The following is a 23,006-nucleotide window of genomic DNA, read 5'->3' as shown; positions in this document are numbered from 1 at the left end:
CGAGCCGTCTGAAACTTTGTAATCCTACCCTTTTGCAGATTAACACTCTGTGGCTGAAGCTACTGTTCTTACAGCACAGCAGCAGGAGCGGTCTCTCACAGCTAGTATACCGACGATCCCAGCAATTTACCCATTTATTTTAAGCGACTTCAGTTCCCAATCAAAGTTTTGTTCCCTTTAACAAGAGACAAGGCTCAAGATCAGAGGGAAGAGGAAATGGTCAGAGGGAGGGTGGACGGACGTAGAAAGGGCTTGGAGGAGGCGGACAGAGAGACAAGTGAGGAGGTGGTGGAGAGGCAGGGGAGGAGGAGATGGATAGAGAGAGGTGGAAGGAGGTCTGAACCAGTAAGGTGCTTCACCGTTTTTAAATATCTTAGTTATAACAAACCTTTTATATCCATTGTAATTATCCGGGCTGTTATGCCGTGGTCGGTTGATGAATTATGTGTCAGTAGCGAGCCAGTGGGTGTGTTGGACCTTCAATCGAGCTACGGATCCCCTTGAAGATGTCGGAGACGAAACGTTGGGAATTGACACAGAATTCATCGACCGACCACGGCATAACAGCCCGGATAATTATAATGGACATGATATTTCCGGCCGTCAAAGTCTACATTTCCGTATCAAACCTTTTATAATATGCTGATTTTTGTCTACTTGACAACTTGGCGCGAGGTTCAAAGTGAAATGAACACGTTTCACAACAAAAAGGATTTTATGAACTGAAGATGACAGAAAAGTCTCTGTAAAGCAGCTGTCTTAAATAAAGAAGCATTTTATGTAATCTAGTCTGTAGGGTGCTTTTCAGCAATTACGCCGCCCAATAGTTGAGGCGCATCTGTGTTGGTGACCTCGTACGGAGTAGGCATGCCCCAGAAACTGCCCGCCGTTCTGAGTGTGAAAACACTTCACTGCAGCAGTTGTATTTAATGTCAGTGCATTTCATATAATAGGGCATAAATTAAAAAAAAGGAAAGAAAACACAATTGCGACGATAATAAATGTCCCCATTCCACAAAGGTGGAAGCAGACCACTTTCTTTTAGTTTTATGAACAAATTCGGTATAGTTTATACCAGGGCTTCCCAACCTTTTCAGCTGGTGGACCCCTTCTTCAGTCGAAAATCCATGGCGGACCCCTAGTTAGTCAAGAGCACAGTAACTTTAAATTTCAGAGCGAAACCCATGGGAACTGAAAGGTTCTTAATGCAAGTTCCATTTTCCCAATGACCCCCCCCCCCTCCAATGAAAACAACTTGAAGGACAAAAATCGACTTATGAAATTGGTAGTGCACTGACAAAGCAAATTTAACATTTGATGATGCCTGGGGCCGCATACGTGCCAGCGAGCGCTGTGATTGGTCGACAAAGCTCGTTCTGCGCATGCATAAGAGGTTTCAGCGCATGTACCGCCGTGAGCCGGCGCACAAACGACCCCCGTATTGTTGCGAAACAGTCGATCAGAGAAGCCGCATTCTCCGGCACTAGACTGTGTATGCGTTCCCTCTTAGGAACCGCAAAGGCTGCTTGGGAAAACGGCCTGATGTAAAAGTACACGTTTTTCACACGAAAAAAAGTGATGAATTTGATTTTCACATTTTTATTCAATAATTTTATTCATTATTTTACAAGATTTGGTGAAGGGTGGTCGCGGACCCCCTAGAAAGAGCCGGCGGACCCCTAAGGGGTCCGCGGACCACACGTTGGGAAGCCCTGGTTTATACGTTTGAGTGCAGGATGCAATTCGGATCTCATTAGTTTGCCACATCCAACAAAGTGAAAAAAAAACTACAGCACCGCCGCCAATTACAGATGACCAGATAGTGAACTGTCATCGGAGTAAAGAAAATGCGAGAATTTAAACTCTGAAGAAGAAAAAAACATCCTTGTTAAGCAATTCCTTTTAGCTTGCTGGACAAATTATACGACAGATAGCGTCTCTCGGGTTCAAATCAGTGTCTGTAAATAAACCACCATGCACGTGTGTATTACAAATATTTCAGTTACGTGAAACAACATTAAAGAATACAGCCGTTCCCACTATTTGCTCACATGTCGGAAAAAACACAATCTTTAAATGTTCGACAACAAGCAGCTATAATTCAAGAGGATGTTGCTATTTTGTTGCTTAACATAGATGGTTTTTTTTATTCAGAGTTTAAATTCTCGCTTTTCCCTTACTCTGATGACAGTCCACAATCTGGTCATCTGCAACTGGCGGCTATGCTGTAGTATTTCACTTTGTTGGATGTGGCAAACTAATGAGATGCGAATTGTATCCTGCACTCGAACATAAAAATTATACCCATTTTGCTAATAAAAATAAAAGAAAATCGACTGCCCCCATATTAGTGGAAAGAGGACATTTATTATAGTCGAGATTGTGTTTTCTTTTTTTTTTTTTTAACGGATCCTCAATTATAAGAGATGCGTTGACATTAAATGCGACTGTTATAGTGAATGATTTTCACATTCAGAATGGCTGGCATTTGCTGGGACATGCCTACTCTGTTTGAGGTCACCGACGCAGAAGTGCTCTGATCATGAGGTGGCGTGTGGGGTGGCGTGTGGGTGTGGCGTGCGGGGGAAGTGCGGTTCCACATCATTTTGGACGAACAAAGAAGTTAGTTGTACTTGGGGCGGCCCTCATTTATCTCTTTATCTCATGTTGCTTAGTGTGCTTTTCATCCTTTTGTATTGGCGAAGGACTAATGCTTGGACCATCACGACAAGGCAGGCCGGGTGTAGCCAGCGTTCTTGGGGGGTGGCGGAAGGCTGGGTGCAGCCAGCAACCGAGAGGTTATAGCTGAAGGGTCGCAGAGAAATCGCAAGGCACGTAGTAGTATAAGAACGTAGGCTTACGCGCTCGGTGTCATAGTGATTAAAATTCTTCTGGGTATTATGCCGCGTCATTGCTAAAAACTAACAACAATAATAAACCAAAACCGACGTGTCTGCCAAATTGCAACGGCCTCCCTCAGGCCACGACTGGCTTTGCATGGGGATAGGTGCTTCTATTTATTACAGACTATCGATGTCTAACGTCACTGTTGTAAAACTTTTAATTGGCCCTCTATTGGCCCTCTAATATGATTGGCTAGTCGTGACGTAAGGGAAGATGGAAGGAAAGAGGCTATACGTGGATGTCCATGTCGTCAACGATTGGTAGCTGTCCGCCAATCAGCATTAGGCTTCTGGTCGGCAAGTTTTCCTCAGTGGTGTACATGTTCCGCTTTTAACCCGCCCATGCTTGCCCGGTGGCCAGGAGGGCAGGCTGCCGCGCCTTGTCAACAGAACGGGCAGGCTGCTCCACTCCCAGCCAAGCCAAGCAGAACCCAACCCGGGCAGGCTGCGGGAAACTTGCTTGCCTGCCCATATTACTGCTGAGCTGCGCTACGCAGCCGTTTAGACTGCGCGCGTCATTGTCGTATTATGAACCTTAATTAAAAGTTTTTATTTTACCTCAGCACCAAAAGACAAACCCCAACATAACATATACATATTAATTTCAGGTCAAAAAATATTGGGTTCTATTTGTACATTCTTTCTTTACGCGTATATTTCGGGCTTATTATCTATATAAATAAAAATGAATTGCCAAATGTGTTGATAAGCGTAAAACCCGAGAACGGCTGGACCAATTCGGCAATTTTTTTTTCTGTGTTCGTAATTCTCAGGACAAGGTTTTTATAAAATAAAATTTGCACACATGTCGTAACATACTCGAGGTTCCCGAATAAGTACTTAAGACCATTTTACATAGTTTGCATTGAGACACACCTACCGATTTATTTGAAGCGGCCTCATAAACACACGACAACGTTTCCCATGCGGCACTTGTACTCTGTTTCGTTACCAGCATGTATTCGCCATTTGTCAATTTTTTTTTTAATCTCACTAAAGTTCGACCTGTTCATTGTGCTGTCCCCACCGTTGCGATAAATGAACTGCGGGCTAACTACCTGGCTACTCTAGTCACGGTAGCTTAACAACGCAACCTGTTGTCAGGCGCAGCAAGCTGAGCGGGTCCCGTGAAGCTTGGCAGGCGTGCGGGAACCCAGGTAGCCCGGGCTTGCGGCAGCCCAAGTCGGCCGTATTACCCACTAATCCTCAGTACACGCGCACTCTTGTGTTTACGCCGCGGCAGGCTGATCTGCATGAATGGTTGCAGGGGAGCGAGGGGCAAGCAGGCTGCAAGGGGAATTTGTACACTTTCCTCCTGTAGTGCGCGGAAGTGGACTGACAGTTGCTCTACAGCTGTTTGTGCAGGTACGTCCGTGTTCCGTGTAGCTTCTGCCCCGCGACCGCTCGCGGCCCGTTGGACTGGGATGGCCGGCAGCCAGGACGCCGGGAGTTTGTAACCATCTTCTCTGTTGATGTCGTCAGGCTGCTTAATAATTTCAATCGCTAAAACCAAAGAAAGCAGAACACGAGAAGAAGGCAAAGAAGAAAAGCTACCACTGGTACACTTACCATGTGTAAAAGGCGTCAGTGAACGGCTAGGCAACGTCCTCCGCCGACGAGGTTTCAAACTGATTTTTCGAAGCAGTCACAGGATCCACGAAATGATAGGTTCCACCAAGGATGTAGTAAACAATCTTAACACTGCAGGTGTTTACGAACTACAGTGTGAATGCGGAGCTGCCTACATAGGAGAAACAGGGAGACCTGTCAGCTTACGAGTAGCAGAACACGAACGCTATGTAAGATTACAACAACATAATAGATCGGCGATAGCGGAACACGACCGTGACTGTGGACAGCCTATCAGGTTCCAGGAAGCCCGAGTACTGGCGAAAGAATCGTGGATGCGAGAACGCAAAATACGGAAGGCGATCGAAATTATTATTCGTAAATCCGAAATACATGGCATGGATGTGTGTGATGTCGTTAGGTTAGTTAGGTTTAAGTAGTTGTAAGTCTAGGGGACTCATGACCTCAGATGTTAAGTCCCATAGTACTTAGAGCCGTTTGTACCTCGCAGTGTGAATTACCTGGCAAAGGTAAGGGAAGGCCTGGCCAGGGTAGCAGCACCTCTGAGAAACAGAGACGGAGATAACAAGAGTACACCCAGCAGTAATCTGAAGCCTAGTACGCACTTGGACGCAAAGCTATGCCTCATTGTAGCAGAGCTGCACCTGGACTGCAACTCGAATGGATCCGCGACATCGTGATTTGACTCCGTGACATCGCTGTCGAATTTGGTGCTTGCGGCACAGTATTTCGCATACGTTTTGAATCCTGCCAGAAATGAGATTCTCGATTTATTGCCAGTAAGACGCGGAACAGCGGCAACGGACAAGTGAATATCGCACCGCGATGCCATGCAGAATACAACGTCATAAGTCACAATATTCCACGTATATCATAAACGGCCTTCTGTTCGCATGCGTAGTGACCATTTGGCTGCCTGTATTTGCTTTGCTTTGCAGCCGTGTCTTCTAGTTAAGTATGGAATGGAACTGCAAAGAAACTGAAAAGCTTATAGGGCTTTATACAGAAAAGCGATAAGTGTTGGACCCTAAGGACAGTAATTATCACGTGAAAGTTGATGATTGGTAAAATATCGCGGTTGATGAAGCGAGTAACAACATTCAAATTTGTGATAATCACTGACATACTTCGAATATGTTGAATACATACGTCAAAGTCATGAAGGGCTTTTCACATGCCAGAAGGCACAAAGTTATTGTCAAGACTCTCTTTGCGACATTTGGCAGTTGTACAATTTATGCCCATTATTAATGGTTCAGATACAACAGATTTCAATGTCCATGAGCCACAACCGATAAGAATTTTCCAACTGACCAGTCTTGCCAGCAAGCAGTTCACTGAAATGATTATTTCCGCCGTACACTGCCCTACTTCTTAACACTGATGTTACCCACTGAAGACGGCTGTTTCTCCTTTTTTAAATAACGGTACAACACAATAAATGCGGCACTCGCTCCAGTTGCAACCCTGCATGTTATCCGAAACTCCTTCACCAAAGAGGACGAAGTAAATATTCCTGAATTCCAATCAAGAACAACTGCAAAGATGAGAAAAATAGAAATAGATATCCTCGGTGTAGAAAAGGAGCTTAAATCACTTAATAAAGGCAAGGTTTCCGGTCCGGATTGTATAGCAGTCAGGTTCCTTTCAGAGTATGCTGATGCAATAGCTCCATATTTAGCAATTACATACAACCGCTCCCCCCCCCCCCCCCACCCCCCCCACCCCACCATGAACCATGGACCTTGCCGTTGGTGGGGAGGCTTGCGTGCCTCAGCGATACAGATAGCCGTACCGTAGGTACAACCACAACGGAGGGGTATCTGTTGAGAGGCCAGACAAACGTGTGGTTCCTGAAGAGGGGCAGCAGCCTTTTCAGTAGTTGTAGGGGCAACAGTCTGGATGATTGACTGATCTGGCCTTGTAACAATAACCACATCGGCCTTGCTGTGCTGGTACTGCGAACGGCTGAAATCAAGGGGAAACTACGGCCGTAATTTTTCCCGAGGGCATGCAGCTTTACTGTATGATTAAATGATGATGGCGTCCTCTTGGGTAAAATATTCCGGAGGTAAAATAGTCCCCCATTCGGATCTCCGGGCGGGGACTACTCAAGAGGATGTCGTTATCAGGAGAAAGAAAACTGGCGTTCTACGGATCGGAGCGTGGAATGTCAGATCCCTTAATCGGGCAGGTAGGTTAGAAAATTTAAAAAGGGAAATGGATAGGTTAAAGTTAGATATAGTGGGAATTAGTGAAGTTCGGTGGCAGGAGGAACAAGACTTCTGGTCAGGTGACTACAGGGTTATAAACACAAAGTCAAATAGGGGTAATGCAGGAGTAGGTTTAATAATGAATAGAAAAATAGGAATGCGGGTAAGCTACTACAAACAGCATAGTGAACGCATTATTGTGGCCAAGATGGATACGAAGCCCACACCTACTACAGTAGTAAAAGTTTATATGCCCACTAGCTCTGCAGATGACGAAGAAATTGAAGAAATGTATGATGAAATAAAAGAAATTATTCAGATAGTGAAGGGAGACGAAAATTTAATAGTCATGGGTGACTGGAACTCGAGTGTAGGAAAAGGGAGAGAAGGAAACGTAGTAGGTGAATATGGATTGGGGCTAAGAAATGAAAGAGGAAGCCGCCTGGTAGAATTTTGCACAGAGCACAACTTAATCATAGCTAACACTTGGTTTAAGAATCATGATAGAAGGTTGTATACATGGAAGAACCCTGGAGATACTAAAAGGTATCAGATAGATTGTACAATGGTAAGACAGAGATTTAGGAACCAGGTTTTAAATTGTAAGACATTTCCAGGGGCAGATGTGGACTCTGACCACAATCTATTGGTTATGACCTGTAGATTAAAACTGAAGAAACTGCAAAAAGGTGGGAATTTAAGGAGATGGGACCTGGATAAACTGAAAGAACCAGAGGTTGTACAGAGTTTCAGGGAGAGCATAAGGGAACAATTGACAGGAATGGGGGAAAGAAATACAGTAGAAGAAGAATGGGTTGCTCTGAGGGATGAAGTAGTGAAGGCAGCAGAGGACCAAGTAGGTAAAAAGACGAGGGCTAGTAGAAATCCTTGGGTAACAGAAGAAATATTGAATTTAATTGATGAAAGGAGAAAATATAAAAATGCAGTAAATGAAGCAGGCAGAAAGGAATACAAACGTCTCAAAAATGAGATAGACAGGAAGTGCAAAATGGCTAAGCAGGGATGGCTAGAGGACAAATGTAAGGATGTAGAGGCTTATCTCACTAGGGGGAAGATAGATACTGCCTACAGGAAAATTAAAGAGACCTTTGGAGATAAGAGATCCACTTGTATGAACATCAAGAGCTCAGATGGAAACCCAGTTCTAAGCAAAGAAGGGAAAGCAGAAAGGTGGAAGGAGTATATAGAGGGTCTATGCAAGGGCGATGTACTTTAGGACAATATTATGGAAATGGAAGAGGATGTAGATGAAGATGAAATGGGAGATATGATGCTGCGTGAAGAGTTTGACAGAGCACTGAAAGACCTGAGTCGAAACAAGGCCCCCGGAGTAGACAACATTCCATTGGAACTACTGACGGCCTTGGGAGAGCCAGTCCTGACAAAACTCTACCATCTGATGAGCAAGATGTATGAAACAGGCGAAATACCCTCAGACTTCAAGAAGAATATAATAATTCCTATCCCAAAGAAAGCAGGTGTTGACAGATGTGAAAATTACCGAACGATCAGTTTAATAAGCCACAGCTGCAAAATACTAACACGAATTCTTTGCAGACGAATGGAAAAACTAGTAGAAGCCGACCTCGGGGAAGATCAGTTTAGATTCCGTAGAAATATTGGAACACGTGAGGCAATACTGACCTTACGACTTACATTAGAAGAAAGATTAAGGAAAGGCAAACCTACGTTTCTAGCATTTGTAGACTTAGAGAAAGCTTTTGACAATGTTTACTGGAATACTCTCTTTCAAATTCTAAAGATGGCAGGGGTAAAATACAGGGAGCGAAAGGCTATTTACAATTTGTACAGAAACCAGATGGCAGTTATAAGAGTCGAGGGACATGAAAGGGAAGCAGTGGTTGGGAAGGGAGTAAGACAGGGTTGTAGCCTCTCCCCGATTTTATTCAATCTGTATATTGCGCAAGCAGTAAAGGAAACAAAAGAAAAATTCGGAGTAGGTATTAAAATCCATGGAGAAGAAATAAAAAACTTTGAGGTTCGCCGTTGACATTGTAATTCTGTCAGAGACAGCAAAGGACTTGGAAGAGCAGTTGAACGGAATGGACAATGTCTTGAAGGGAGGATATAAGATGAACATCAACAAAAGCAAAACGAGGATAATGGAATGTAGTCGAATTAAGTCGGGTGATGTTGAGGGTATTAGATTAGGAAATGAGACACTTAAAGTAGTAAAGGAGTTTTGCTATTTGGGGAGCAAAATAACTGATGATGGTCGAAGTAGAGAGGATATAAAATGTAGACTGGCAATGGCAAGGAAAGCGTTTCTCAAGAAGAGGAATTTGTTAACATCGAGTATAGATTTAAGTGTCAGGAAGTCATTTCTGAAAATATTTGTATGGAGTGTAGCCATGTATGGAAGTGAAACATGGACGATAAATAGTTTGGACAAGAAGAGAACAGAAGCTTTCGAAATGTGGTGCTAAGAAGAATGCTGAAGATTAGATGGGTAGATCACATAACTAATGAGGAAGTATTGAATAGGATTGGGGAGAAGAGAAGTTTGTGGCACAACTTGACCAGAAGAAGGGATCGGTTGGTAGGACATGTTCTGAGGCATCAAGGGATCACCAATTTAGTATTGGAGGGCAGCGTGGAGGGTAAAAATCGTAGGGGGAGACCAAGAGATGAATACACTAAGCAGATTCAGAAGGATGTAGGTTGCAGTAGGTACTGGGAGATGAAGCAGCTTGCACAGGCTAGAGTAGTATGGAGAGCTGCATCAAACCAGTCTCAGGACTGAAGACCACAACAACAACAATACAACCGCTCGCTTACAGAAAATTCCGTACCTAAAGACTGACAAATTAGTCAAGTCACATCAATACCCAGACAGGGAAATAGGAGTCATAAGTTGAATTACAGGCCCATATAACTAACATCGATTTGCAGTAGGGTTTTGGAACATATACTGTGTTCGAACACTATGAATTACCTCGAAGAAAACGATTTATTTATACATAGTCAACACAGATTCAGAAAACATCGTTCTTGTGAAACAGAATTAGCTCATTATACTCATGAAGTAATGAGTGCTATCGACAGGGGATGCCAAATTGATTCCATATTTTTAGATTTCCAGAAGACTTTCGACAGCGTTCCTCACAAGCGTCATCTAACCAAATTGTGCGACTGGATTCGTGATTTCCTGTCAGAAAGGTCACAGTTCGTAGTAATAGACGGTAAGTTATCGAGTAAAACAGAAGTAACATCCGGCGTTCTACAAAGAAGAGTTATAGGCCCTCTGTTGTTCCTGATCAATATTAACGACATAGGAGACAATCTGAGTAGCCCTATTAGATTGTTTGCAGATTATGGTGTCGGTTACCGTCTTGTAAAGTCATCAGATGACCAAAACGAACTGCAAAATGATTTAGATACGAAAAGTTGCGACTGACCCTGAATAATGAAAAGTTTGAAGTTATTCACATGAGTACTAAAAGAAATCCGCTAAATATCGATTATGTGGTAAGTCACACAAATCTTAAGGCTGTAAATTCAACTAAATACTTAGGGATTACAATTACAAATAACCTAAACTGGAACGATCACATAGATAATGTTGTGAGTAGAGCAAACCAAAGTCTGCGATTCATTAGCAAAACACTTTTTTTTAGAAGGTGCAACAGGTCTACTAGACTGTTTACACCACGCTTGTCCGCCCTATCCTGGAGTATTGCTGTGCGGTGTGGGATCCGCTTCAGGTGGGACTGACGGATGACATCGAAAAAGTTCAAAGAAGGGCGGCTCGTTTTGTATTATCGCAAAATAGGGGAGATAGTGCCACGGACATGATATGTGAATTGGAGCGGCAATCATTAAATTTTATCTTGAAATTTCAACCACTAGTTTTCCACTCCGATTGCGAAAACATTCTATTGGTACCCACCTACACAGGGAGAAAGTCATCATCACGATAAAATAAGAGAAAACAGGGCTCGCACAGAAAAACTTAAGTGCTCGTTTTTCCCGCGTGCCGTTCGAGAGTGGGACGGGAGAAAGACAGATTGAAGGAGGTTCATTGAACCCTCTGCCAGGCACTTTATTGAGAATAGCAGAGTAATCACGAAGATATAGATGTAGATGCTCCAACTGAAACTACCACATGCGGCGAAAGGCCCCTGTAAGCGATCAAACAGTTTACCATACTTTATTATAATTCACGAATAATTGATCATGTATGGTGCGGTTTGTCAAACATAGAGTGTGTTTGAGAGAAATTTTAACTGACGGTAGATTTGTCAAGATGGCGGACGTAATTTGTGTTGACTTGTTGCCGAATATGTTTGGCATAAAGGAGTTTTGTTAGAATTTCTCACACTGTATCGTGAGTTTCCACTACCGCGGAAACTACGATTAAGGATAAAAACAAAATAGTACTAGAAATTACTAAAATTATAGAGGTGTTACACTTTTCAAAGCCACATTTTACACAGGAAAAGGTAAAAAAATAAAGATTATAGTGAAATCTGTGTTTTTTAACTTTTACGCAAATGTAAAATGTTTTCTGAAAAGCTGCTTCACCATGGCATGCAGCTTTGCTTCATTTGTTGTTGTTGTCTTCCGTCCAAAGACTGGCTTGATGCAGCTTGTCTTCAGTCCAAAGATTGGTCTGATGCAGCTCTCCATGTTACTCTATTCTGTGCAAGCCTCTTCATCTCCGAGTAACTACTGCAACCTACATCCTTCTGAATCTGCTTAGCGTATTCATCTCTTGGTCTCCCTCTACGATTCTTACTCTCCAGTCTCCACGCTTACAATACTACATTGGTGATCCCATGGTGCCTCAGAACGTGTCCTGCCAACTGATCCCATCCTTTAGTTAAATTCTTTTCGGCAGCACAGTAGATGACTCAACTTTCAGCTTTGTGCTTTCCTTGAATGAACTAGATGCGGACACGATTTATTGATTTTCTGTGTGGCAAGAAGAAAAATTCCGTTGCCAAGAGTTCATGACAAAGAATTGCAGAAATGAGTTCGAACAATGAATCAACACATACTAAGCTTTACAAGAAGGGTGCTCCCATGGGCTTCACGTCTAGATCTGGCGAGTTCAGGAGGCGACATGGCAACCATGAGCGTTGTGATAAAACGGGGCAGGCAGACTGTGGTGTGTAGGACAAACTGTGTGCTGTTTATCAAAGCATGATGAGAAATTAAATTTGTTGTGGCCTTGATCACAAGCAAGGCCATTCAGCATGCTGTTATGAGGGTGAATAGTTTCTCTTTTTATGTAAATGATAACACTGTAATAAAATATGTCTCACAGATTTCTGTAAAGGCCCGTACACACTAGGCCAACAAAGGAAATGGATGACGGCCAACGGATTTAGCCGATCATTTGTTGGCAAGGCATTGGCATTCGGCCTCTCATCCTCAGCAAATCAAGGGCCTGGGACCAAGGGAGAGTCGCACTTGGGTCTGGTAACTTGTCGAAGTTGCTCCCGTATTACAATTTCACTGGCCGATATTATGAGGGCAGTAGAGGATTGGGCAGTCATGGAAATCACAGACTTTGTGTGTGAAACTTTTATTCTGTAATGTAAAAGTTGGCTTGAAGCACATAGGGAATTCAGTTCTCATGTTAATGTGAAGTAATTTTTAGATCGCAACTGTGTACATCCTTTATGGTGATCTTCTTATGTTTACTGTTCAGTGTCATCACAGATGCAAATAAGAAAGAAACTTACGCACTCAACTAAACAAAAGCTAGTACCGTTGATCTTATGTTTACTGTTCAGTGTCATCACAGATGCAAATAAGAAAGAAACTTACGCACTCAACTAAACAAAAGCTAGTACCGTAAATTAGCAGTTTCTTACTCAATAGTCAGCGCTTGAATAGGAAAAATTTCACTCAAGTGCTTCTGTTTCTCATGTAACAGTCCAAAATATGTTCTGAAGGTAGCAAAATCGGAGGCGCCAACAATCCATTAACTTCACATGTCCTTCAGTTTTGTTGATGAACTTACTAACGGCTAGCGAAAAAGGAACAGTAACTTGTTGGAGTCACTAATGAATGTGCTGCAGCAAGCAAGTGGCTGGCTGCAGCTAGTTGTTATCACTGACTGTTCGTGAATTTCCAATATGTGATTAATAAATTAGCTGAGGCCTCAGCTGTCTTGTATCATGAGTTAATGCTCATATATGAATTATAGAATTAATTACCCATCTAAAAATAATAAGTCTAACAAGACAGTGGTATTGATTTTTTAAAACAATTTACTTAGCTTGACTAAACCATGATCAAACCCTTCTTTAATTTTTCCCTTCAGGGGGTAATTACCCCAGGTTGGGAATACTGTGTAGAGTACAGTGAAGAGATGTAATTCATCTGTTTAGCCAGTGAGTAATTTTTGTCTATTGTTGGATTTTTGTTGTGTGTTAAGAAGGTAGAGTTCCTATATTACTTTACTACCAGAAGCTGTGGGTGATTCATTCTAGAATTATTGCCTGGGAGTTACAAGGGTTGATCTTGACAAGTAAAACTTGTTATGATAGAATTGGAGGGATCATTGGCACCAAAAGACTGCAGTGTAGAGGTCTCGGGAGGTGGTATCATAGGCAGACTGGAGGAAATGGCAGGATGAGCAAGTTTAGGCATACAGACAGTGTTAAGTATAAACAGGAGTGGAGAAAGAACACAGCTTTGGTGCATATCTGAAGTGAGCTGCAAGATATCGGAATATAAACACAGAACAGGCAGTTAGATAGAAAGTATACAATGTTTTGGATGTAGGCAGGAAAGGAGGCCAGAACATTATATTCTGCCACAAAGTTCTGTACCAGCCCTCTCCTGTTCTTTTTATACATATCAGATTTGCCAAAAACCGCATCCAGGAAACTTGCGTATGCTGATGACTGAGTACTTCCAATGAAGTATAGATATCTTGAAGTTATTTAGTATGTATTGATCGATGATTTGTCAATATTACTGGTCAATATTTCTGCAAATGAAGGTTTCAGCCTTTTGTCAGTAAGACAAAAGTCTCGATGTGTCACCTAAACAACAAATTGGCCAACAAAGAGCTCATTGTCAACATTAAGGAAGACTACTCAGTCGTGACAGAGACCTGAAATATCTAGTGGTCATGCTTCACAGAATGCTGTTACATAACAGTTTATGCCAATAGCTGCCAAAATCGAAACTTAAAATAACATTCCGCAGAATCTCCGTAGCTCACCGTGGCGATCTTCTGCTTTGACACTCTGTACCTTGGCTCTGGGACAGTTTTAGCCTGTTGTGGAATATTGTTCCTCAAGTTTGTATAAACAGTACTCACACAAGGCTTGTGGGCACACAACTCAAACAGACCATGCATATTAAAACAGGTAAAATCAGACCTACACCTACTTTCTGACTTCATATACTTAGCCAAACAGCACCTCCGTCTCTGTGGCAGGAAACCGCAACTGTACAAGAGTACAAAAAACTACAGAAAAATCCTCACCTCCCTGTTCACAAAACCATTCAACCTATCAGTAAAGGAAGGCTTTGCTCTCATCACCCAACCCCTGGAAATTGCAAGGATGTTAGTTGATAATGGCTTTATTACTAACAACTGCTGGAAAGACACATGGTAGATTATTGCTGTAACAGAACAGCTTGAGAGGGCATGGACATTGACCAAACCAACTGGCTTTGAATTGCCATACAAGATCTGGTTGATTATTAATTGATTAAAAAGCAACACTGACAGGAGTGCTGATTCTCTGCACAAGTGGAAGAAAATAACTTCTCCAAGTTGTGACTCAGTGCTGAAATGTAGACTGTTCACCATATTTCAAGAATGCCCTCTGAGAACTTTCAGTGGTGACCCAGCAGAGTTCCTTGTGATGACAAAGGAATCTGTAGACTACATTTGTGGCCTGGATGTTAGTTTGTAGTTTGAGATAATTGTAAAGATTAATTTTTAGTGATGTAGCCATGTATGCTAAATAAATGAAATGTTCTTTTTCTAGGTCAAGGTTCACATAGATGGCTGATTTATAATTACTTAATTAATGGGACAGGAGGTGGATCAGGCAAAGGAGCTGCTTGTCAGAGGAACAATTATGGCAGAAGCTATATTGGTTGACAAGGTGGGTTAGGTCCTGTTTTAGACATTTATGAATGTTTTTGGAGAGGATGGATTCGATGACACCAAAAGTGTCATAGCTTATGAGTCTGACTTGTTGAGGTTCACATTAGTGCAGAACTGTCAGTATTTCAAACGTATTTTGGTTCATCTACATCTACATAGACACTCCGCAAGCCACTGTACGGTGTATGGCAGAGGGTACCCTGTACCATTACTAGGCTAGTCATTTCCTTTCTTGTTTTACTCACTACCCTGTACCATTACTAGTCATTTCCTTTCCTGTTTTACTAACAGGTAGAGTGGTGGAAAAATGACTATCTATATGCTGCAAATGAGTCCTAATTTCTTGTATCTTATCTTCATGGTCCTTATGCACAATGTATGTTGGCGGCTGTAGAATCTCTTAGCAGTCAGCTTCAAATACCGGTTCTCTAAATTTGTTCAATAGTGGTTCACAAAAAGAATGCCGCCCTCCCTCCAGGGATTCCCTAAGCATCTCTGTAACACTTATGTGTTGTTTGGACCTACCTGTAACAAATGTAGCAGCCTGCCTCTGAATTGCCTCGATGTCCTCCCTCAATCTGATCTGATACAGATCCCAAACACTTGAGCAATACTCAAGAGTATGTGGCACCAGCATCCTATATGCAGTCTCCTTTACAGGTGAACCCCTCTGTCCTAAAATACTCCCAATAAACAGGAGTCGATCATTCGCCTTCCCTAACACAGTTCTCACATGCTTGTCCCATCTCATATTGCTTTGCAAGGCTATGCCCAGACATTTACCATAAATGGCTTCACTTTGTCAAGCAGGACACTACCAAAACTGTATCTGAACATTGCAGGTCTGATCTTCTGACTCATCCACATTAACTTACTTTTTTCTACATCTAGGGCTAGCTGCCATTCATCACACCAACTGGAAATTTTGTCCAAGTCATCTTGTATTTTCCTACGGTCTCTCAACTTCAACATGCTACCATAAATCATTTATGTACATAGAGAACAACAGCGGTCCTGTCACACCTCCCTGGTGCACCCCCAATGATACCCTGATCTCTGATGAGCACATGCTGTTGAGGACAGCATACTGGGTTCTATTATTGAAGAAGTCTACGAGCCACTCAGATATTTGTGAACTTAGTCCAAATGCTTGTACCTTTCTTAACAGCCTGTAATGGGGACCATATCAAATGTTTTCCTCAAATCTAGAAATATGGAATCTGCCTGTTTCCCTTCATCCACAGTTCACAGTATACAGGGTGAGTCACCTAACATTACCGCTGGATATATTTCGTAAACCACATCAAATACTGACAAATCGATTCCCTAGACCGAACGTGAGGAGAGGGGCTAGTGTAATTGTGTAATACAAACCATACAAAAATGCACGGAAGTATGTTTTTTAACACAAACCTACGTTTTTTTAAGTGGAACCCCGTTAGTTTTGTTAGCACATCTGAACATATAAACAAATACGTAATCAGCGCTGTTTGTTGCATTGTAAAATGTTAATTACATCCGGAGATATTGTAACCTAAAGTTGACGCGTGAGTACCACTCCTCCGCTGTTCGATCGTGTGTATCGGAGAGCACCGAATTACGTAGGGATCCAAAGGGAACAATGATGGACCTTAGGTACAGAAGAGACTGGAACAGCACATTACATCCACATGCTAACACCTTTTTATTGGTCTTTTTCACTGACGCACATGTACATTACCATGAGGTGTGAGGTACACGTACACACGTGGTTTCCGTTTTCAATTACGGAGTGGAATAGAGTGTGTCCCCACATGTCAGGCCAATAGATGTTCAATGTGGTGGCCATCATTTGCTGCACACAACTGCAATCTCTGGGGTAATTAATGTCGTACACGGCGCAGTACATCTGGTGTAATGTCGCCGCAGGCTGCCACAATACGTTGTTTCATATCCTCTGGGGTTGTAGGCACATCACGGTACACACGGTACATGATGGCCACCACATTGAACATCTATTGGCCTGACATGTGGGGACACACTCTATTCCACTCCGTAATTGAAAACGGAAACCACGTGTGTACGTGTACCTCACACCTCATGATAATGTACATGTGCGTCAATGAAAAAGACCAATAAAAAGGTGTTAGCATGTGGACATAATGTGCTGTTCCAGTCTCTTCTGTACCTAAGGTCCATCACCGTTCCCTTTGGATCCCTACATAATTCGGTGCTCTCTGATACACACGATCGAACAGCGGAGTGGTACTCACGCGTCAACTTTAGGTTACAATATCTCCAGATGTAATTAACATTTTACAATGCAACAAATGGCACCGATTACGTATTTGTTTATATGTTTAGATGTGCTAACAAAACTAACGTGGTTCCATTTAAAAAAACGTAGGATTGTGTTAAAAAACATACTTCCGTGCATTTTTGTATGGTTTGTATTAAACAGTTACATTAGCCCCTCTCCTCACGTTCGGTCTGTGGAATCGGTTTGTCAGTATTTGATGTGGTTTACGAAATATATTCAGCAGTAACGTTAGGTGACTCACCCTGTATAATGTCAGAAAAGGGCAAGCTTAGTTTCACATTAGCAATGCTTTCCAAAACCACACTGATGCGTGGATATAAACTTTTAAGTCTCAAGAAAGTTTATTATATTCAGACTGTGAATATATTCAAGGATTCTGCTGCAAACAGAAGTTAGGGATATTGGTCTGTGATTTTGTGGGCCCCTTCCTCTACCCTTTTTATATACTGGAATCACCTGCAACTTTTTCCAGTCGCTTAGAACTTTGTGCTGGGTGACATATTCATGATGAATGCAAGCTAGGTAAGGAGCGAATGCTGTAGAGCACTGTTTGTATAGTCGAACTGGGATTCCATCTGAACCTGGTGATTTATTTACTTTCAAATCTTTCAGTTGTTTCTCTGTGCCTGGGATGCTTATTATTATGCCATCCATGAGGGAGTCTGTCTGGTGGTCAAATGATAGTATGTTTGTATGATTCTCCTGTGTGAATGATTTCTTGAACATGGAATTTAAAAGTTCAGCTTTCATTCTGCTGTCTTCAACTGTCATGCTAGACTGATCAACAAGGGACTGAATGGAAGCCTTAGTTCCTCTTAGCAATTTTACATATAGCCAGAATTTCCTTGGATTCTCTATCAGATCTTTTGCTAAGGAGTGATGGTGGTAGTTGTTGTATGCTTCATGCATAGATCATTTTACAGGTGCATGGGGTAACTATACAGTCTGAGGTGCCTTGTAATGGTCCATGCGGCTCCCCCTGTTGGAGATTCGAGTCATCCCTCGGGCATGAGTGTGTGTGTTGTCCTTAGCATAAGTTAGATTAAGTAGTGTGTAAGGTTCAGGCCCAGTGACCTCAGCAGATTGGTCCCATAAGACCTTACCACAAATTTCCCAATTTCTTTTCACTGATGCATGGATCTCTACCTTCAATTGTCATTATTTGTGTGTTCCTAGAGTGCAACAGCCTCTGCTTCCTCAGCATATAAGAATTTCATTATTAAATCCTGGTGGGTCTTTTCCATCCTTTATGAACTTACTAGGCACATAACTCTCCAGACCACGATCTACAGTCTGCTTAAACTTTGCATATATTTCTTCTACATCCATCTTACTGGAACTAACTGATGCCAATTCACTAAGTGAAATGCCAATAACTGTTTATGAGCTCTATGTAGCAGAAACACTCTCCTAGCTTTCTTGACTGATTTATTAACTTTCATAGTTGCTGTAATGACATCATGAAAACTAATCTCTATTTCTATACAGACATTGTCGACAAGGTCCAGCCTATTTGTAACTACAAGGCCTAAGATATTTCCATTGCATGAGGCTGCTGAGCTAACTACTCAAGATGGTCTTTAGAAAACGTGGTGTTCCAAAGTTTTTCGCATGACTGTCTGTCTGTATCTGCAATGATTCTACGGACATCCCACTCTATACAACGTAGGTTAAAGTCACCTCGAACTAGTGTTTCATGATTTGGTATTTACATGCTATAGATCATAGACTTTCTTTGAATGACTTCAGAACTGTCACAGCAAAATCGGGTGGATGGCAAAAACATCCAACAATTTACTTGGTTTTACCTACACCTGTTACACGTGACGAGATGACTTCACTGTCACACTCACCTCGACTGCTCTAGAGATTCAAGCATAATGGCAACACACTCTTGCTTTAACCATTGAATACAGATATTACAGTGCTGTGGAATAGAAAATCTATTTGTGCCTTCACAGGTTTAAAGCTTCTCCTAATCTGGAATATATTTGTTGTTCCACGTAAACACAATACTGTTCTTATTATCACAGTTTTGTCCAGTGACTCAACATCTGGTTACAAAATTCCTAACAGAAAAGATAGATCTACAGCACCTGTGACTTTTTAGAAGCCTAATGTGAAGAGTAAGAACAAAACAAAAACTGTACAACAGTTTTTTTTTATAATGTCTAGATCATTTTACTTGCTAGTGTAGCAATGTAAACATTATAAGAGAGAGTTTTTTTAGATTACTGAGCTTGTCTGCTCCACAGTTGACCCATTTTAAACTTCACTGAATTGTCCCTTTTTTTTAACCATTATCTGCTGTAGAGCCCTGAGACAATAAAATGTGCCCAACAATTGTAAGCAAAGGTAATCACAAATCAACTCACTCTGTAGTGCATACATACAGAAAATTTTACCACAATTTTTTGAAATTATAGTACTTATCTTGCAAGTTAATTTAATTTTTCTCATTGTAATAGCATTAATATGTATTGTCTCCATTAGATACTAGCTCAGAAATAAATATGATGTTCTGCACGAGATTGTAAAAAAATATGCTCTTAAAACTCTTCTGGTGGAATGACAAGAGTACAAGCTGTTGGTGTGTTTAAAATGTATGAACTTAAACTTTTTCTTTGCTCTTGTTGCACGCTATAGCATATTAGTCAATATCTAGACCAATAATAGCTCCACCCCACTATTGGAATGGTTTGGGGAATGTGCCAGGGACATGGGGAGACTGTGTGACACTCCCTTCTTCATGGGCAACTGATTTCAATATTGAGCATAGCTGGAGCACCACAGAGAGCAACATGTGCTGTGTCCATAACTCTGACCAATCTTTGTGATTTGTGAGCAGCAGTAGAACGCTCATGGATCGTGATGGCTCCCAATGCTTTCACCGTCTCACGGAGTTATGTTGCCAGCACCATCATGATGAAAATAGTGCTACACACTACTAAGTACAAGTCTCTAATTCAGGTAATTATGGGAGTATCTGTTAGATGAAATACTCACTTGTTGGTGTAGTACACTGTCTTTGAGGAAAGATTTAGCATACATATCTAGTTACTGATCCAGCAAATTAGATGCACAATTGTTGAGTAATGCATAAAATGTCAGCACCAATTTGCAATCTTTGCTACATCACTAAACAGTAGATTGGAAGCATCTAACACTAAATTAGCTGCTGCTCTCATAATAGCGAGTAAATTCTGCACAAATCTTGATAACTGCAGTGATTTGATGTTGCATGTACATACTCCACACAGTCCTATAATACCTGTCATAACAAAAAAATGGTTCAAATGGCTCTGAGCACTATGGGACTTAACATCTATGGTCACCAGTCCCCTAGAACTTAGAACTACTTAAACCTAACTAACCTAAGGACATCACACAACACCCAGTCATCACGAGGCAGAGAAAATACCTGACCCCGCTGGGAATCAAACCCAGGAACCCGGGCGAGGGAAGTGAGAATGCTACCGCATGACCACGAGCTGCGGACCCTGTCATAACAACTCACAGATGTCTACCAGATGGCGCGGATTTATTTTGCACATTGTTCCAAGTAATACTTGGGATTTTTTGTGGGATTCATATTTGGGTGATTATTTCTGAATGTTTTGTTTGTAAGGCAGTTGCAGTTTTACCTACTTTGACACAAAAATTGTCATCTTGTAAGGCCACTACATGTGTTTCCATTCCAATTCAAGATGCGCATCACCTTAATCAAGGATTAGCTTCCACAAAATTAAAGCATCTGTAAATAATCAAAATGTCTCCACCAACTTGCACCGTCCTACCTTGCATGTTGATTTCTGGAATTATTGCTTTTTTGGAATGTGGAAACCATCCCCACCCCACTTTCCAGCAGCACTTGCCAGACCAGACGGTCATTCATCCAAGTGCTAGCCCAGCCTGACAGTGTTTAACTTTGGTGATCTGAAGGGAGCAGGTGTTATCACTGGAGCAAGGGCATTGGCCATGTATGACCTAAAGTGATACACAAAAATTTTTGCCAGACCAGCAATTGAACCCGGAATTTCAGGAATAAATAAATGACGTCCCAGCTGCATGCTGTAATCTCATGAGAAGTGGTTGGTCCCACATCAAATCTGATTTAAAAAAAATGTTGAAGTGGTTTCTTCACATAAGTATTCTTTCTTCTTACATGTCTGTGACATCAGCCTTTCCAAACACCTTTAATCATCTATCGTCATATACCATATTGCACAGTTCATGGTATTTTTATCTGTGGCTGCAATTTTTAGATATCCTTCATGTGATTTTCTTGAAAGGAACTAAGGCATTTTTTAATTTAGCTACCCATATCTCAATGACTATATACAAAAGAGCAGACTAGTTTCAAACATTCACCAACTTGCATGAACTTCAGTTGGTGATAGTTGTCTGAAACAAAGAATTTTGTGGTGGCACAACATCCTACTTTGTTACAGAAGAGAACCCACACATGACTATTTTAAAACTCCATATAAACAAAACAATTCTGTTGGTCAATTAGTCATTTGATATTTATGTTATTGTGAAACATGTGCAAGAGAACAAAATTCAATATTTCATTGATATCAGTACCATATCCTTCCCAAACACAGAACTTTTCATTGTGTCCTCATAGGTGAGGCTATAATATACTGGTTAATCAGTGTAAATGCCAGTTACTTTGAGAAATGATTTTGTTTTAGTGCACTAGATTTCACTGTCCAAAAGGCACAATATATTGACAAATGACCATATTAAACTTCCTGGCAAACACAGTTTTAATCTGCCAGAAAGTTTCATATCAGCGCACACTCCACTGCAGAGTGGAAATCTCATTCTGGAAATGACCATATTGTCATCATGAGATATCTGATGAATTATTCATCAGTACACCTGATGATGGCAATTAGATAATTTGTCAAATTTTGTGCCTGTTGGACATTGACAACCAACAATACACCTGTGAACTAATTTCTCATCATCATTGCTTTCAATTGGAAGACATCCACTCTGGTTTCAGGCAACTAACTGAAGTGGTGAAGACTGCTGGTCTTGATTACAAGATGAACGCAGTGGTCACCATCTGTAACATCACTGATGGGACCAATTGCAAGCCTTTGGTACAGAGCTAAGTGAAGGGTCTGAATGAGAGGCCTAGACAGTTCTATAACCACCTAAGCTGCAGATTCCTTGACTTGCTCTGTGTGGTGGTGGGGTATCAGGTTATGCTCAATAGGTCAGGGTCACTGGATGCAGATATGGAGGAGCATGTGGTCAGCACACCTCTCTCCTGGCCATGTGTCAGATTATGAGACCAGAGCCACTACTTCTCTATCAAGTAGTTTGCCTCACCACACTCGCCAACAGTGTTCGGCAGACTGGAGGAGGTAGCTACATGGGTAGTGGAGGTTGTGTAGGTGGATGGGCTCAATTTTTAGGTTAGTCGGTCTTAGGAAAGAGCAAAAAGGTCTTTAGTTTCAAAGGGTGCAGGTCATATACAGGACAAGGGTAGACATAGGAAACATAGGTGTTATAATAAAAAATTCCTGTAGCTATGTTGGGAAAGAACCAGAGCTCCAGGTACCAACAGAAAGCACTGAAACTCAAATCATTACAAGTACTGAAATCTGACTAAAGCCAGAGATAAGTTCAGATGAAAATTTTACAAAGGAACTAAGAGTGTTCAGAAAGATAGATTAAATACAGTTGGAACAGTGTGTTTGTTGCTGTTAGAAATATTATATTTTGTAGCTAAATTGAAGTAGATAATTCCTGCGAGTCAGTATGGGTAGAGGTTATACTTGACAACTGGAATTCATTCATAATTAATTCCTTTTAATGAACCTCTGACTCAGATGATACAGTTGGTGAAAGGTTCAAAG

This window comes from Schistocerca cancellata, chromosome 9, assembly GCF_023864275.1.
Source record: "Schistocerca cancellata isolate TAMUIC-IGC-003103 chromosome 9, iqSchCanc2.1, whole genome shotgun sequence".
Taxonomy (NCBI): domain Eukaryota; kingdom Metazoa; phylum Arthropoda; class Insecta; order Orthoptera; family Acrididae; genus Schistocerca; species Schistocerca cancellata.
This window is presented reverse-complemented; position numbering follows the sequence as displayed.